The sequence below is a fragment of the Homarus americanus genome, unplaced genomic scaffold (genome assembly GCF_018991925.1).
Source record: "Homarus americanus isolate GMGI-L3 unplaced genomic scaffold, GMGI_Hamer_2.0 scaffold2106, whole genome shotgun sequence".
Classification (NCBI taxonomy): Eukaryota; Metazoa; Arthropoda; class Malacostraca; order Decapoda; family Nephropidae; genus Homarus; species Homarus americanus.
This window is the reverse complement of record NW_024731171.1, coordinates 65,327-81,417: the sequence shown is the minus strand read 5'-3', so window position 1 is coordinate 81,417 and position 16,091 is coordinate 65,327. Positions and strand designations below refer to the sequence as shown.

Sequence of the window (16,091 nt, the reverse complement as noted above, 5' to 3'; positions counted from 1 at the left end):
TACCGAAATATATAACCAAGATTTCAGGATATTAAACTTGAAATTATTATATAATGATTCTGATTTATTGGTGTAGAAAATATTTTTAATTTATAAAGGAATATTTGATGTGAATTTTAGGGATTTTAGGGACACTTTTTCTAAACGTTTAAAGTCTAGTTCCTGAAAGCAAAAAAAAATAAAATAAAATAATAGGGACACAGAAGTAAAAGTAGATAAAAAACAGAAAATAATTAAAAAAAAAGTCAACAACAACAGCACAAGACAAAAACCTCCCTCCCCCCCCCCAAAAAAAATAGGAAAACAATAGGAAAAAATAGAAGGAAGTAATCAGTGGCTTAGGTGAAGTGAGTCGCCTCGAAAACACTCCAGCACTCGACAAATTATCCTCTCTTATGGTAAAGCTCAGCTGGCTAATGACGTATCGTGTGACCATTAGTTAAAGTCTTCAGGGAATTAGAAAGTTAATGAATTTAAAAGTTAATAATAATCTTCACTACAGATAATAACGGATGATTTTTTGGTGTAGAGTTGTCTTATAGTAAAGAATACACAATTACACATAGGAAATAATAAGAAATAATTTGTCAATGAGTTCCTATATTTACTCTGTGGTCGACGACTTTCTTGAACTTTTATCTTTCTGTCTGTTAAAATCTGTCTAGTTGTCTGTCTTTGAGTATACATTTGTCTTTAATCTGTTGTAATGTTGTCTGTAAATTATCGTGAAGTGTCTGTATGTAGCCAACTTACCTGTGTCTGTTAAGTAGCCATCATAATTATGTCTCATCGTCTACAAGTGTCTCTTTCTAGCCAGCAATCCCCACCTATCCTCTGTCACTATCCAGCTGTCTCTATGGAGTACCTGTCTCTATCTAGTGTATCTCTCAAAGCAGCTGTCCCAAACCTCTCTATCTCTCAAAGCAGCTGTCCCAACCCTATCTATCTCTCAAACCAGCTGTACTCAACCCTCTCTATCTCTCAAACCAGCTGTCCCAATCCTGTCTATCTCTCAAACCAGCTGTACTCAACCCTATCTATCTCTCAAACCAGCTGCCCCAACCATGTCTATCTCTCAAACCAGCTGTCCCAACAGCTGTCCCAACCCTATCTATCTCTCAAACCAGCTGTACTCAACCCTCTCTATCTCTCAAACCAGCTGTCCCAATCCTGTCTATCTCTCAAACCAGCTGTACTCAACCCTATCTATCTCTCAAACCAGCTGCCCCAACCATGTCTATCTCTCAAACCAACTCTCTCTCTTGAACATACCTCTAACTAAAACTATCTCTATGCAGCAACTGTCTCCAACTAGCCGACGTTTCGCTAGACTGTCAGTGTCTCAACATCTCTCGTGACCATCTGATCCCTTAACTTTAAATTAGATCCTCTCCTGACCTCAGTAATTAGGGATTCCAACCCGACTCATCGGCTCAGTTTCCGTACAAGGGAGAAAAGTTGGCGCAATTTTCTTGTATTAACTTTTGGATACTGAGGGAGAATATATATATATATATATTTTATTTTATTTATTTTTTTTTGAGGGGGTGGTATATTATGTTTAAGTATGAAGTCTTATATGGATGGATGGATGGATGGATGAATAATTAGACAGATAAACAGATAGATAACTGGATGAATAAATAGAGAGAGAGAGAGAGAGAGAGAGAGAGAGAGAGAGAGAGAGAGAGAGAGAGAGAGAGAGAGAGATTACCACGGGAAAAATATCATGTATGCAAAGGGACGATAAGACGAATTAACAGACCTTCGATATTCAAAATAGATTCACTGGCAATCTTTCGTGTACTAAATCGATACACTGACAAGACACCTCACACCCTGTAAATGTAAATGTAATAATAAGTAAAAAAAAATTGAATTGAATATTAAACTGATGTATTATTAACTACCGTTGTATTTTTTTTTTACTAGATTGTGTTATTAATTATTAGTATGTTATGTTATTCACCACACCGATGTATTATCCACTAGACTGTTGTATTTTTCATTATACACCGTTGCATTGTTTAGATTTTCTTGAAACAAAAAACAAACATGAAATTTCCCTCGATTTTTTTTTTATTTTTCAACTTTTGTTCACCTTCCCATTAATATCCCTCACACCCTTCACTAACTCTTACCATCATTTACGGTATTTTCCTCTTTCTTGGTCATGATAGGCGAGGGTGGCGGGTAAGAAGAGAGAGAGAGAGAGAGAGAGAGAGAGAGAGAGAGAGAGAGAGAGAGAGAGAGAGCGCCACGAAGATGATGAAAGAAAGGTTCACTGAGAGAGAGAGAGAGAGAGAGTCAGAATGGATGGTAATGGGCAAGAGGGTGAAGGTAGGGGAAGACAGGAAATGTAATAACAGGGTGAGAATGAAAGGGAGGGGATGATAATGTTGTGTTAAATTGACAGAGATATATAAAAGAAGGAAAAAAGTGTGTGTGTGTGTGTGTGTGTGTGTGTGTGTGTGTGTGTGTGTGTGTGTGTGTGTGTGTGTGTGTGTGTGTGTGTGTGTGTGTGTGTATGTGTGTGTGTGTGTGTGTGTGTGTGTATAACGTTTTCATTGTAAAGAGATTTTAAGTATAAAGTAATGTAAAGGGAATTTTCTCTCTCTTGTTTTTTCTTGCTGTTTTTATTTCTATATCTACATCTGTCTTTATTAATGATATTGACAAAAGATAAAATTAACATATTGATTAGGAAGTAGTAATAATAATAACAATAACAATAATAATAACAATAACAATAATAATACTAATAATCACCAAAAGTACCAAATTATCCTAATCTTAATTCTGAGATAACCTATTAAGATAAGCTATCACCATTCCCAATAGAAATTACTCTTTTTTTTCTTCTATGGATTACAGTCATTTATTTCCTATGCAGTGTATGGGTGGTCACGTGTGAGGAGACAAGGGAAACACGCCATTAATTCCTGCACACGTCTCTAAACAGTTCAGTGATAAACTTATACTGTAATTGTTTCTCTCATTATAGTGTATGTCTGTCTGTATGTCTCTGTCTTGGTCTGGTCTGTCTGTCTGTTTGTCTGTTTGCCTGTCTGTCTGCCTCTGTCTTGGTCTGTCTGTCTGTCTGTCTGTCTGTCTGTCTGTTTGTCTGTTTGTCTGTCTGTCTGCCTCTGTCTTGGTTTGTCTTGGTCTGTCTGTCTGTCTGTCTGTCTGCTCTCTGTCTTGGTCTGTCTGTTTGTCTGTCTGTCTGTCTCTGTCTTGGTCTGTCTGCTTGTCTGTTTGTCTGTTTGTCTGTCTGTCTGTCTCTGTCTTGGTCTGTCTGTATGTTTGTCTGTCTGTCTGCCTCTGTCTTGGTCTGTCTGTCTGCCTACCTGCCTGCCTGCCTTAGTCTATCTGTCTGCCCGTCCGTCCATCTATCTGTCCGTCTGTCAGGTTCGTCTATTTGTAATCTTTTCAGAGACGTTTAAAAGTGTGGACAACTTTATATAATACAAAAATCACTCGATGTTTATTCACGAGTACAAAAGTTTTATAGTTTGTCCAGGAAAACTGCATAATTAATTTGGTTCCTTTTTATTCTCAACTTATAATCCAGGTTGTTGCCCTCTTATAATCCATGCTGCTGTTAGTCCTAATCCATGGTGATGTTATATTTTAATCCATGGTGCTGTAATCTCTTAATCCATGATGCTGTAATCTCTTAATCCATGATGCTGTAATCTCTTAATCCATGGTGTTGTCTTCTGACGAGATAACGTGCCTGTCCTTTCATCATGGTGGTGCCCTTTCATACATGACAGTCCAAACAAATGCGTGTATGTGTGTGTCTGTGTGTGTGTGGTGTGTTGAATTATGTAAACATGCTTAGAAATATACATATGTATGATGGTGTATTCAAGCAAAAAATTGTCTTCCTCTTATTTATAAAATGTATGATAAACCATTTAATGATTTTGAACATATTCCCACTGCACATAATTCAGCCATGATCGACTTGTATTTCACCCACCGTTTGAATGATAGAAAAGAGAGTCTTTTTAAGTATACATTCCCGTCGAGGTCTTGCTGTAGTGGCTTGCTAGACAAAGGAATTAATATTTAATAGACACAGAGTTACTGAGACATGCAAGTCAAATTCCAAACTGTGAGGAGAGACAGGGAGAAGAAAATAGATGTCATATTTCAATTCACTTCCCAAGAAAACGACTCCATGTGTAATTTTTCTTTTAAATCTGAGAAATGATCTTTGACGCTACATAATAAGTTTTTTTTTTCATCTACATGTCTTTGTTATCCCTCGAAGGTCAAAGGACTTTTAGGTAATTGTACTGAGCTTTATTCGGACGATTATATGGTTATAAATTATTCCTTCCATACTAATTGTCAATTCTCTTTGTGAAAGGTGTTGAACACTCCTTCTTCCAGTCCTGCTCTCGTACTCGACAATGTGCAACTGAGAGGCCGAGGTACAGAGAATAATGTCCTTCCCTCCTGGGTACAACACGCGAAATTTAGCAACACGAACACGTATAGCTCTGAGGCATCATACATTCCTAAAACCTTCGCACATTTTCTCTGTCGATGGCATGAAATCTCTGGTGCAGAAACAACGCAGAAATCCCATTCTGTTGGAGCCCGCACCATCACAGCGGCACAACAACCCACACTAACACGCTCTTTACTGCTGTTGACCATCAAAGCTGGGGAGCAAACTCTCTCCTCGTAAATTTATATTTTTCCCTCAAAGTTTTCCTCGGTGCCATTTTCCTCGACCTCCCCAAAGACTTTCTGTCTCTCATGACACATCCTCTTAGATTGTCCTTCCCACTTAACTTTCATCCACATTTTCCAAAACATCTTTAATATCAGTTATAAACATATAAACTCTCTCCCTATAGTATTTATAAATCAGCACCGAAAATTGTAGAGGTGCCATTACCTTCAACCCAATATATCTTGGATAAAACAACTGCTGGGTTCTTCCACATTGTCTTACATTATACCTATCGTGTTTTCATTTACTTAAAAAAAGAATATGGAATCTACTTCGTTTCCGTCATTATCATTTTTCCCTCCGAAAGAATTATGTTGTCTCTTTCGTGTCAAACATCGGTTACAGAATCCTGCTCCTCAGCTCCCATAACAAATCTTTACTTATCATCAGTACTACAAATATACCAGATTTGTCCTCAAAAATTCATATTTTCTTCCTACAGTTTTGTCTTAATACTAGTCCCTACAAAACTCGTGTACTCCATAACCTGTGTCTACTTGTTAAATAAATTGTGAATACAGAGAAGACGACCTATATTGACTTAGCTAAAAGATGTACCTTTTTTTTCCAGTCAGGCGTCAGTGAGTGAGACTGGGTGACCAAAGTGAGCAGGAGCAGCTTACACCTCTCACTATATGGTATATCATCACCCTGGCACACATTCACGTAGGTAAGATATATGTTTAAGTGTTATGTGTCTCACCTGAGTGAAGTGAGGCAAGATGACCCCAATACGTAGAGACAACATACATTTATCTTCTCACTCTTATGGCAGAGGTCTTCCGAAATGTGTGTCAGGACCTGAACTTATTCATGGGGGGTTGGTTGGTCGAACAAAACCATTACATTTTAACAACAAATACGTCAGGTTAATGTATACATCACCTGTAGTCTTTACAATGTTCGGTTTTCATAGAATTTAATCATGAGAATGAATTGAATGCATCATTTATTTCATATCTAATGTAATAACTCCAAACAAGTCAGGAATGCTGGTGTGTAATGCAGTGTTAATGAGATAATACAAGAGGTGAGAGTATTATATAATTCACATAACACGGAAAACACTGCAGTTCGATTTTGTAAGGAATATGGCGGGAACATTACTAGATATTTTAATTTACTTTTTTCTTCTGTAATCCAACGTTTATGACAGCAATCGAGGCTATTTTAATAATGATTCTATTCACATTAATACTGGTAAACGTGAACTAATCCTGACACGCTTGATAGGAAGATTTTCACTCCTACTTGACAGACTATGAGACGTAATGAGACTCTTCCCAGCGTGTTTTGTATAGGTTTGTCGTTAATGAAAGTGGAACAACATACATGAGCTCTTTTTCTTTTTCTTTCATTCGGGAGTGAGTGATAATGACCTCTCATTATGTATGAATGTAATGACGGACACTTATATAAAGGTGTGAGGAGTGTGCATATTACTTTAAAGTGAATCATCAATACCTGTGTCGTTAGTTATACTATTTTTTTTAATTCATTTGTCTGTTTATTTATTATTTGTTCTCGTGTTTAATGTATTCTTTAATTCGTTTTTCATTCCTCGTCATTTTAAGGAATTTCAACTGTGTGTTTATTTAAGCATCGTTAACTAGGTTTATGTTTTGAAAGAGACAATAATTAACTAAAAAGAATTAATTTTTTTTAGGGGAGCAGGATTTTTTCGTAAGTTTCATTACATTATAAATCAGTAGAAGCTGCAGCTTCCGGACACACACACACACACACACACACACACACACACATATATATATATATATATATATATATATATATATATATATATATATATATATATATATATATATATATATATATATATATATATATATATATATATATACCAGAATGACGAAGACCAATCAGGGGCGCATATTATAATATACTTGGCCCAGTCAGTGCTCGCTTTACCCGCATACGCGTGGATTGAGCCAAAAGGCGGTCAGAGGACCCAGGCGCGTTACATTATATTCAGTAATGATCGCTTTACTGGGCAGCCACTGGTGGCAGCCGGGATGGGCTGATCCAGCTGCTCTTCTTCCATAAAAATCCTCCTGAGAGGAAGAGACAGAGAGAGACAGAAAGAAGAAAGCAGAAAATATAGACGTCGGGACCTTTACAATTTGACCTTATGAGTTATTCGTCTTATTAAATGAAAAAAAAAACTCGAAAATAGAGATAAACAAACACGAACATAATATACTACAGTGAACACACACACACACACACACACACACACACACACATACACACAACGTTGGAAGGACAACTTGTATACCAAGTCCTAAACACAATCATTATCGTGTTGGAGACCCATTTCAGAGGCTTATGTTGGGGGTGGTGTTGGAGGATAATACTGGAAATCAGTTTTGGAAGCCAGCGTTGGAGGCCGGTGTTGGATACAAATATTGGTGGCCAGCGTTGGAGTCCAGTGTTGGAGGCCAGTGTTGGAGGCCAGTGTTGGAGGCCAGTGTTGGAGGCCAGTGTTGGAGGCCAGTGTTGGTAGGGGCTAAATCTAGCACATATGACGTAAAAAAAGAGGTAATATTTATGTGTTTGTGTAAATCTTTTATGTCTGTCTTTCTCTAATCATTTTTTTTGTGGCCAAATATTTTTTTTTTAGATGTCATAAATGTGAATAATAACATGAAAACAATTTAGTCTCATTACAATGGGTGGTTGTGTATTTATGCTTGTTGTAGTTTTGCTGTAGTTGTTGTGGTTGCTGTAGTTGTTGTTGTTGCTGTAGTTGTTGTGGTTGCTGTAGTTGTTGTGGTTGTGAGTGAAATTACGCAAATAATAACTCGCCTTTGTTATTATACTTCATGGTCATCGCACAAAACAGATGAATAACGGCTACAATCACGGTCGTAGAGGTTGGTTATTGCTATTGCAGGTGGAGGGAAGTTGGAGGGACGGGAATGGAAGGGAATGAGAGAGGGAGGTGAAGGATGAGAGGAGATGGTTGTGGCTATAACAAACGTATAAATAATAGCAACTGTTTATTAGTTGTAGTTGTAATAGAGTCTATATTGTTGTTATTGGTGGGAGAGACAGAAGGAGAGAGAGAGAGAGAGAGAAAAGTAGAGGGGGGGGATGAAATGCGGAGGGAAAGAAAGGAGAGAAAAGGAAGGAGGGAGAGAGAGCGTGAATAATGTCGCTGTGTTAGGAGAGAGGGAGAGAGAGAGGGGGAGAAAAGTAAAGGAAGGGACTGAAAAGAGGAGGGAAATAAAGGAGAGAAAAGGAAGGAGGGAGAGGGAGAGAATAATGCCGTTGTGTTGTAGCAAGTACATGATTAATGAACAACCGTGTGGTTATTGGTGGTGTTGTCGGTACTGATGGAGGGAGGGAGAGTGGGTCGAAAACAGGGAAAGAGGATGGGAGAGGAAAGAGAAAGAATTGAAGGAAGAGAGGGTGAATAGGAGGGAATTAAGATGGAAGGGAACAGGGGAAGGCAAGGAGGAGAGGAAACAGGGAGGAATGGGACAGAAACGAGAGTGGAATGTAGAGGAAAATGAGGAGAAAAATAATGGAAAAGGAAAGGGAAAGGATAAGAGGAGGAAGGACAGGATATTGTGTTAAAGAAATAAGATAGAAAGGAAAAGGGAATGATTAGGAGAATGGGAAGAAGGAAGATTATGGAAAGTGGGTGAAAAAGGATGAAATTGAAATGGGAGATGAGAAAAATGAAAGAAGGAAGATAAACAAAAAGAAACGGAAAGAAAAATAAAAAGAAGGGGGAATTAGTGATAGAGGAAAGAAGGGGGATGGGTAAGAGGAAGGGGAGTTAGTGGCAGAGGTAAGGAATGGTTCACTAAATTGCCAGCGAGGCAGGAATACTAAGCGAATGCGCCCACCAACTAATGGTTTTCCGATGCCCGCAGTCATTTTACAAAACCCAGTTTGCTCGAAATTTTTCGCAATTTTTGTAATATTGTCATACAAACTTCTGGGAGATTACGATAACAAACACACACACACACATACACACAAACACACACACACACACACACACACGCACACACACACGAATACAAATTAAACTTTTTTTTAACAATGTTTTGGCTTCTGGTATTTCCACTATGGTTTTGGTTGTTATTGATTTTAACCAAAGAAGGAAATTCTATCTTTTGAGGGGATGAAGGGCTGTTGGTTCAATGACGCCAGAGGAACATTACAATATTACGGTCAATTACTTAAAATTCATTATCTCTCCCGCTGTATATAACTGTTCATATATTTACTCCAATATATTTATAATATGTACCTTTATTTATTGATTTTATATATACAAATCAATATAAATCTGACATAATATACACATTTCTACCTGACACTACATCCGATAGTTCTCTTTAATTAATTAACATACACCTGGTGGTATGCTAACCGTCACATAGTTCAGGGAATTACCAGAGGGGACACACACTAATCTCTCCCTCTGTCTCCTTGTCTCTCTGTCTCTCTGTTTCTCTTGCTTCTCGCCCAGGTTCTCTCTCATTAACCGCCCTCTCTCCCCCCCCCCCAATTTCCCTCTGCGCCTTACCCCAAAATCTCCTTACTTGCAACATTTCGTCATTTCCATTCATTCCGCCGATCGCCTCAGACCCCAAAAGGAGCTGAGAAATCACCCAATTTCATCCCGCGACAGACTAAAAGAATGACACCGATTTAAAATAAAGACAAATGACTCGCAAATTAATCTAAATGAACCAAACAAACACCAATATTATGATAATTTCACGCACGACTCCTGTTTCGAATTTATAGGACATTTAAAACCAAGTGTAGGATTGATTTTGTTTTGTCTTGTCACGAAACATTGTGTGTGTGTGTGTGTGTGTGTGTATTCTAATTACTATAGATAACATTAATGCTTACGTTAAAAGAAGACAAAGTCATTCCCTACTACAGAATACAGCGAATACATAATAATAGTTTCACGTTACAGTTAAAGACAATGAAAACAATATGAGAAAATATGTGTCAGTTTTTCTTCTTTAATACTACCAATATTTTTACTGTAATCTCTGATACAAAATTAACTTAAGCTTGTTGGTTCTATTATAAAAAAATATATATTCTTTAATATTTCAAATACAAGTCTTACTGAGCAAAAGTAATGGGCATTAATGGGTAGATACTCTTACCTTTTGCTAAAATCATTGAATGTAATAATTCTCACCCCAAAACAACGAACAATAACGCTAAACAAAACTATTTAACTCTAAAACAACACCGAATACTTTTGTGGGTCAACTGAGAATTAGTAGATTACAGCTGTTTAGCTCGGCCAATAACCCAACTTTAATGTTATAATGTACTTACGTGTAGCAACTTTCTGGGTTTAAAAACAGAGCTCTCACTTAGCTTTATCCTCTAAAGACTAAACTATACAACAGACGAGATTTAAATATCAAATTTGTTTCTTACTAAAGCGTCACTTTCCTGTAGGACAATGACGACTGTCTATATTTACAGAACCTGATGTATATTTGTTTGTTTTATCACGACATCTAAACAGTTTTTCACTCGAATTTATAGTAATGTTTATGTGAGTTCAGTTACGTGGCTCCATAAACTTTTTTTTTACGACTTAGTCATGTATGTATGTATGTATGTATGTATGTATGTATGAATGTATGTATGTATGTATGTGCGACCTGTTGTGTAATGGTCAGCATGCTCGCCTCTCAGGTGAGTGGACTCGGGTTCGATCTCCGGGCAGGATGAAATTATGGGCAGGTTTCTTTACGCCATTTGCCTCTGTCTACCCAGCAGTAATTGGGGACCTGGATGTTAATCGATTTGCGGATCGTGTTCCTGGGTAATGGTTAGTCAGTGCAGTTGGCGAGTTGTCCGGTCTTCTCGGACTATTCCTTGACACTGGGCCATGCAACTCGTTAACTCAGGGTGTGGTTGTCGTGTTGGCGACAGCTTCTACACCTTAAACAAATTCACGCCAAGGTGGCCGGCTATCCTCATTACACGAGGAGGCAACAATTATTTATGTATGTATGTAATGTTGACAAGTCCAGTATCAAGTCCACTAACCCATATCTAGTTGAACTGAACATTTTCACTCACACACATATATGCAAGGCTTTACTGATGTTCGTACACCCGGAAAGATAAACATAAAGAACAATGTAAAATAAGCACACTATATGTCGCCCTGGCCTGTAGCTCTGCCTCTACGTGGACTGAATCGAATCAATCTTTCTCTATTACTATACATAAAGTCAAGTTTTCTCTTTTCGCGAATTTATGATTTTTTTTTCTTTCAAGTAATGTATACATATTTATAGTAGGGTTTTTTGGAGTGTTCTCTTCTGTGAACTGATCCACGATTTTTTTCCTCGATAATGCCAGTGGAATATTTTCATGATAAACTCTTGAATTTATAAATGAAAAAAAAACATTCGTGAATTAATCCCTTTATTTCTTAGTGACTCTTCAAACTATAATGGTAGTTTGTAAAAAAAAAAATCTAATACTCAAAATGATAGAAAGTAGGAAAGGAAATATGTAGTACTGAAGCTGTTGTCAATGCCTATCAGCAGAATGGGTAACTTTTGCTTCAATTCACTGTAGTACCTCCATCAGTGCTGCCAAACTCAACCACTCCTGCTTTAACTTCGCCGGGTTTTCTGTTCCTGGATAATTCAACACTGATGGATAATTCAGTAGCTTCTGTTTAGTTTCACCGGTTCTTGGTAACTCGACATACAGTACGGGCGAGAATATGAAACTTTTTTTCGTCACTTGTCTCTCTCTCTCTCTCTCTCTCTCTCTCTCTCTCTCTCTCTCTCTCTCTCTCTCAAATACTCACACCAATAATATTATGGACTATCAATACGTAACATAACACAGCAATTACTTACTAAACAGCCTCTTAACTTAGGAGCTATATAACTCATCCAAACTGAAAAAAAAACTGAGCCAACATTTACCTAATTTAGTAATGGATGTCTTAATATTTTGTTTGCATTTTTTATTTTTACTTTAAGGAACATGTAAGTACGTTATCGCGGTACAGTATAATATCGGCAAAACATCATGTCAATAAAAGTTATACTATGTAGAAGCATTCATGTCGGGTCACTTAACATTCCTTGCTGATATTTCACATTATAGTTCTATTGAAATATTGCTGTTTGTAATACGAAAAGTTTGATACCTGAATAACATTACAGAACATTTCATAGAACCAGATGGCCAAAGTAGAGCGCTGGACAAGGGATAAATAATGCACTTGAAGGGATATTTTTATCTCAATGGTCTGTATTGAGTGGATATTTATTCATGTCAACACGACCAACATCGCTTTGTCCCGGTACAAGTTCATGGAACAATTTATAAAGTCAGGTGGTGGGTGTCAGGCTGGGGTGGGTACATCTAATAGGGGTGGAGTGGGTACACCTAATGAGAGTGGTGTGGGTACATCTAATGGGGGTGGAGTGGGTACACCTAATGAGAGTGGTGTGGGTACATCTAATGGGGGTGGAAAGGATTGTTACGACCGTGTAGTATTTTTCTATTTTTTTTTATATAACATGCTTCCAGGTTCCATATTATTCCTGTAATGATGTGTTGTATTTACTATTATATAATCTAGTCACCTTACCCTGTGCTGTTAAGGTTTTAACTGTTATTATTTGTTCAAAACCCATTTTGTATTGTAACCAGTATTCTTTGTTCTCTAACGACCATCTGCATCGTTAAACGACCCACCGGCGGGTCGCGTGGCGGGAACCGACCTTATATATAGGACCCACCAACTGACGGAGTTAGTTCAATCCTCTTGTCATACAGTTCACATCATTTGAGTGCCACTCGTCACCTGTTACTTATACTTAATTTATTTGTGTTGTTCCTGTCGCCACCAATGTGGTATATCTATGTGAGTACCTATTTATGTCTCTGTTTGTGTCCATCAGTATTTGCTTAGTTGCATTTATGTAATTCAGTGTTGTTTCACGTTAGTTAATTTCAGTGTTAGTTTTTATATGTTTATGCAGTGTTAACGTAATCCAATGCTTTATTTTTATTCTTTTGATGTTTCGATGTTTAGTATCATTTGTGTCTTAAAAGTTTCGATGGTGAATCAATTTGTTGTGACAGCCTACGAGGCTCTTTATTGTGTTAATATTTAATTAATTAAATTCTTAAAGGTTTACTTTATTTATTTTTATTCTCTTTTAATTTACTTCACTTTTTTTGTTTGGTTACGCCTAGAACCTGGATATTTAAGTAAATTAAGAGATGGCGTAACAGGATATATCTAATAGGTGTGGAGTGGATACACCTATTGGGCTGGAGTGGGTACATCTAATGGGGCTGGAGTGGGTACATCTAATGGGGCTGGAGTGGATACATCTAATGGGGCTGGAGTGGATACATCTAATGGGGGTGGAGTGGGTACATCTAATGGGGCTGGAGTGGGTACATCTAATGGTGCTGGAGTGGATACATCTAATGTGGGGTGGAGTGGATACATCTAATGGGGCTGGAGTGGATACACCTATTGGGCTGGAGTGGGTACATCTAATGGGGCTGGAGTGGGTACATCTAATGGGGCTGGAGTGGATACATCTAATGGGGCTGGAGTGGATACATCTAATGGGGGTGGAGTACGGCTTTTTTCATGGGGGCTACGATAAGTCCTATATCCGACAACCGCTAGCAATGAGGTTTTTTTTAACTATATTTCACAGTATTTCTCAGGACAAATACATATATAATTTAACAAAGTAATTGCCAATTTTCAAATAATATAAATACTTTTTTCAATTTCCCCTGAAGCGGTGAATAACATTTGTTTTGAATAATGTTTTGACTATACCTGAATATTACGAGGAATTTTTTTTGTATATATATATCTTTCTATATATTTATTCAGTATAGATTCACTACAGCCTTTATGATCAAGACTGCCAGGTAGACAGGTAACATATTCGACACCTTCCCTCACGTGGCGGTCTCCTTGATGAGGTTACTGCTCCATCAACACAAACCAACCTGATTTTAGGAGCCAATTTTTGCAAGTAACTGAAGAGGGTAGATTTTGGTGGCATGGTTCTGTTTGTTTTCCTGTCACCTGTGTTATTATGTGTTGGCTATTATTATTATTATTATTATTATTACACACAAACTCAGGTAAACGCACCCTGACCCACATCGCGGCAAATCAAAAGACACAAATATCTAAGTTGGCACAGCGAGACACACTATTCCCCGGTTCTCTTTTCATTCAGCCGGGAAACCAAACACGAAGCTCACTCGAGTAGAAACGAATTTTACACCTGTACATCTCACCTGAAGCACACTGTGTACCTTGAAAGATGAGCAATACTGGACCATCTTCTCACGAAAACAGTTACCTGATGTGTGTGTGTGTGTGTGTGTGTGTGTGTGTGTGTGTGTGCGTGTGTATGTAAGAGGTAAATATTTCCCTTAAATGATGAGGTGAAATCCCATCTCAATGACCCATTTAATCTTCGTCTCTAATATGAAGGTAAAATTAACCTCGAAATTCCACGAAACTCTGCGGATAGTAAATGAGTTTTCTCGTCCTCAGTTACAAGAAAGAAAAAATAAAATGAAATAAAGGAAGACAGAAAAAAAGAAAGAAAGTGAGAGAAAGACAAACAGACAAACAAACACAAACCTAGGAAACATACAGTAGCCAACAAACGTCTATAGAACGATCACTCATTCCCACATACCAGAACACTTACTCCACCCCACCCCCACCCCACCCCACCCCACCCCACCCCACCACCACCCCCACCCCACCCTACCCCACCCTCCCACCCCCACCCCCCACCCCACCCCACCCCACCCCACCCCACATCGGAAAACCTTACTTACTTTCCTTGAGTTCTTTAGAAGCAAATTGAAACCCAGAGAAGTGACAGACTATCCCGTGTTATTTTATTCTCTGTGGATATCACGATTCTCACCGTCTCGAGCATTAAATCCTCTTGTTTCACTGTTTGTTGGGAGTTTTATTTTTGGGTTGCCTAAAGGGATGGTTCTTCCGCTTTACTCCCGCCTCGCCCAGTAAATTCCTCTTGTGTTCCATTTTAGATGAGGTTTTGGTTCAGGTATGTGTGTGTGTGTGTGTGTGTGTGTGTGTGAGTGTGTGTGTGTGTTTTGTTGTACAGTAATATGAGAGTTTTCGTTGTTTTCTGGAGGTGTTACGCGGTTTTCCTCGTTTATTAACTTATTATGCATATTGTGTCATTAATTTTTTCTTATAAAGACAATGTTTTATAAAGAGAATATTAGAAGTTACACACACACACACACACACACACACACACACACACACACACCACAAGACCCTTACTTCAACTGTAAAGGAGAGAGAGTGACAATAGGATGAATTTTTCCTATAACCACCTCCACCGCTGCTGACTCCCACTTCCCTCACACCAATGATCATGATACATTGAAATTGACAAAGTTCTGAACCTCCATTTGATATAACCTTATTGGTAATTTTCAACATCATTAAACATTTGATCTATATATTATATCACAAGGGAGAGATGACCCTAATCGTTCACTCCAGTAGTTTATCTTCAGGTCAAGTTTGTTTGAAAGTTCACAGACCAGACTCCCAGAAGCTACGAAGTTTCGGATCTCTATTAGTAAACTACTGAGGGTAAATTTTCAATAACAATATTAAGTAGTTTGACTTCATAGAAATACGAAAAGTTTCCATGATCGCCTGGAACAAAATAAACACGTACACACACACACACACACACACACACACACTCACACACACACACACACACGGTTATTTATAGCTTGTGGAGTGTGCTTTAATGAAGAAAGTTGAGACAGAGTGACAGCCTTAATAAGTTTCTGTCTTGAGGATTTTTTTTTACAAAACTCTTGCTATTTGTTGCCGATAATGTGTGGTGTTGTTACGTCATCGTTGGAGATGCTAGTTTAGGGGTTGTATAAGAGACGTGTACTTCCCCTACACACACACACACACACACACACACACACACACACACACACACACACACACACACACACAGATATATATGCGCGCGCACTCTTTTCTGGTGGAGAACTCGTGCGACGATATTTTTCAGCCAAACAGTATTATCGTTTTAGTTGTCACGTTAACGAGGAGCGGTATTTGTTGAGTCCTTAAACTCGCTGTTGCGCTATCAAGGAGCAGTTAAATTCTCGGATTTTCAAAGAGAAGTTTATCGTGCGCAAATTCCCTCCAAAATGGATAAAAGTTGTAAATCGGTGTAAATGTGCTCGAGGGAACGGCATTGCGTAAAGTTTAGTG

At 38.1% G+C, this 16,091-nt stretch overlaps 1 long non-coding RNA gene across 2 annotated transcripts in view; it reads left to right on the top strand.

The window, feature by feature from the left end:
* The first annotated feature begins 5,320 nt into the window (after nucleotides 1-5,320).
* Nucleotides 5,321-16,091, top strand: part of LOC121867561 — a 75,973-nt gene continuing 65,202 nt past the window's right edge. For both annotated transcript variants that reach the window (XR_006089181.1, XR_006089182.1), the window contains exon 1: nucleotides 5,321-5,420. This is a non-coding gene — a long non-coding RNA (uncharacterized LOC121867561). The remainder of the gene's footprint in view (nucleotides 5,421-16,091) is intronic.